The 3479-nt window shown below is 41.4% G+C and overlaps 1 pseudogene; it reads right to left on the bottom strand.

The window, feature by feature from the left end:
- Window positions 1-2811: 2811 nt before the first annotated feature.
- LOC140628924 (U6 spliceosomal RNA) lies at window positions 2812-2902 on the bottom strand (annotated as a pseudogene).
- Window positions 2903-3479: the final 577 nt, after the last annotated feature.

Here is a 3479-nt window from a genome sequence, read left to right as displayed (position 1 = left end):
AGTTAATATTTTCAGATATCCTCGAGTGAGCAGTGCTTATCAGCGCCTGAGAAACCCGAAGGAAGAAAGGTCTTCTCTTTTCAGAGTGGCTAAAGTAAGTGATACTGTTAACAAACAGAAGAAATGAGGAATTTCACGTTAGGTTTTCATTCCAATGGGCTTGTTGAAAAGGAGGAACAGAACACCCCATCTCCCGCAGGTCAGATGTATCCAATGTAACAAGTGTTGTCTCTTGAAGTGTCAGAACTAGATTTTCCTGGTGTTCAATATGGCTCCCATTCTCTGCGTTGGACTAATGAAAATTTCTACCTGATTCCTCAGAATGTAGTGTAATCAGATACTTTAGGGAAATTGTTGGAGGTCACCTGCAAGAAGCACCCATGAGGGTTTCCTCCTAACCTCTGAAGTTTTGGGGGCCAGCCAACTCCACACACACATCAACTGTTTTCTTCTAAACTCCTGAAGTCATTAAGTTTTACTAAGCATGAAACCTGTATGCCACAAATAAGTTCCTTTCCTACTTGATGACATCAAGAGCAAATATCCCTTCAGTTCTTTAGAAGAACACTGTAGCAAGACAAGGTGAAAGGAGGAAAAGCTTAAAGAGGTATTCCCTATTACTTCGATCACTGGGGGGATATTTGCTGTTGAAGTCAAAGGGCTGGAAAAATGAAAAAGAAAATATGCATTGAGGCTTGAAGTGGCAGAAACTATTATCATGAAGAAAACTAAAGCCAAGAGAGATAAGGAACCTGCTCAACTTTGAACACAAGCACCTTTAATATGAAGAGGTCCTGCTTCTTGGAACAGAGCTTATGAAAAATGGGGCACAGAAATAATAGAAAACATTTGAATACACAAGGCTACAGTTACCAACTATCACATCTGAAGAAAAACAGAAGAATTAAGCAGATCACGAGCTGATTGCTTTGCCTCTTTCAACTTCCATTTCTGCCACCTGCCCACCAAGTCTATCATGTCTCTTTACTCCGTGTTAACCCTTTCACTCCCTGCTTTTCCTCCATGTAGCCCACCCACTTACTTTTAACCCTAAAGACACCCCCCCCCAATACCATACTCATTACTAGGAGGACTTGGCAAGGTAAGGTATTTCTGTAGAACTGTGTAGATTGAAAAGTGCCACAAAGATAGACACATAGATCTATGGAACAGAACAGAGATCCCAGAAATGGACCCTCAACTTTAGGGTCAACTAACCTTCGACAAAGCAGTAAAGAAATATCCAATGGGAAAAAGACAATCTCTTCAACAAATGGTGTTGGGAAAACTGGACAGCAACATGACCACGAATGAAACTGGACGACTTGCTTACACCACACACACAAAAAATAAATTAAGAATGGATGAAAGCCCTAGATGAGAGACAGGAAACCATAAAAATCCTAGAGGAGAACACAAGCAGCAACTTCTTTGACCTTAGCCACAGCAACTTTTTACCAGACATGATGCCAGAGGCAAGGGAAACAAAAGCAAAAATGAACTATGGGGACTTCAATATAAAAAGCTTCTGCACAGAGAAGGAAACAATCAACAAAACTAAAAGGCAGCCTACGGAATGGGAGAAGATATTTGCAAACGATATATCTGATAAAAGGTTAGTATCCAGTCTATAAAGAGCTTACCAAACTCAACACCCAAAAAAACCCCATATAATCCAGTTAAAAAAATTGACAGAAGACATGAATAAACATTTTTCCAAAGAAGACATCCAGATAGCTAACAGACACATAAAGATTCTTAACATCACTCATCATCAGGGAAATACAAATCAAAACCACGATGAGATACCATTTCACACCTGTCAGAGTGGCTAAAATTAACCACACAAGAAACAGGTGTTGGCGAAGATGCAGAGAAAGGGGACCCCTCTTGCACTGTTCGTGGGAATGCAAACTGGTGCAGCCACTCTGGAAAACAGTATGGATAAAAGGAAGAAGAAGAGGAGGAAGAAGGAGAAGGAGAAGGAGAAGGAGAAGGAGAAGGAGAAGAAGGAGAAGAAGAGCAACAACAGCAACAACTGGAACCTTACTTACTATCTTTACCATTTTCAAGCATACAGCTCCATAGCGTTAAGTATATTCACATTGTTGTACAACCAACCTCCAGAACTTTTTCATCTTGCAAAACCAAAATTCTGTACCTCTTAAACAACTTCCCACTTCTCCCTTCCCTCAGTCCCTGACAATGACTATTCTACTTTATATCTCTATGAATTTGGCTATTCTAGATGCCTTATATATATGGCCATATGATATTTGTCTTTTTGTGACTGGACTGTTTCACCCAGCATAATGTCCTCAAGGCTCATCCATGTTGTAGCATGTATCAGAATTTCCTTCCTTTTTTAAAAAATAGGCTCCATGCCCAGTGTGGTACCCGACGTGGGGCTTGAGCTCACAACCCTGAGATCAAGACTTGAGCTGAAATCAAGAGTCGGACTGAGCCACCCAGGCACCCCAAAATTTCCTTCCTTTTTAGAGCCAAATAATATTCCACGGTATGTATATGCCACATTTTGTTTATCTATTCATCCACTGATGGACAATTTGGGTTGCTTCCACCTATTCTTAGAGCAGGCTCAAATCAATGCCATCACCAGGTCACACAAAAAGAAATGACGCCCCCCCCACCCTCTCCCACCTGCTTCCTACTCCACTGTTATCTGTGTGTCAGAGATTGACCCTCCCTCCACTCTTTCTCTAATGCCTTCACTTCTGTGCCTCCCCTCTCCTCTTTGACTTACAGACTAAGGCAACTGAGGGCTCTGGTCCTTTATTGTTTTTCTTAATTTTTTAAATAGAACGCTTCACAAATGTGCCCTGGGGCCATGCTAATCTCTGTATCGTTCCAATTTCAGTATATGTGCTGCCAAATGGAGCACCCTTCGTTGTATTTATTCTTTTTTAATACTTAACGAGATATAATTGACATATATAACATTGTGTAAGTTTAAGGTATACAGCATGTTGATTTGATACATTTATATACTGCAATAAGATGAGCACCATAGTGTTAGCTAATACCTCTATCCCATCACATAATTATTGTTTCCCTTTTGGGGTGAGAACAACTGGGATCTAGTCCTTTAGCAACTTTGAAGTTTATAATACATTATCGTTGACTATAATCACTGTACCCTCTGGGCCCTTCATTTTAGACGCCACACTCTAACCCTGGGGTTCTGGAAGACTCTGGCACTGGTGTTTTGTTTTGTTTTGTTTTTCCTGCTGGGAAATGCATCGAACTCTAGCAATTCCCGGTAGATGCTGGTTACCAGGCCCAAAGGTCCAACTGGGGCCTTTCCAGGTGGGTGAATTCTCCTGCCGTAGCTCCCTGCTGCCATCTGCTGGCTATAGTCGTCAACGCTTCCACGGGCCTGTGTCCCATTTAAAGGGTTAGCCCTTTCCATTGCATCATCCATCCCGGGATAAGACCTTCAACTACTTAACTTTTTTCTT

Source organism: Canis lupus, chromosome X (assembly GCF_048164855.1).
Source record: "Canis lupus baileyi chromosome X, mCanLup2.hap1, whole genome shotgun sequence".
In the NCBI taxonomy this organism is placed as follows: domain Eukaryota; kingdom Metazoa; phylum Chordata; class Mammalia; order Carnivora; family Canidae; genus Canis; species Canis lupus.
Note: the sequence above shows the minus strand (reverse complement) of the source record. Positions and strands in the feature narration are given on the sequence as shown.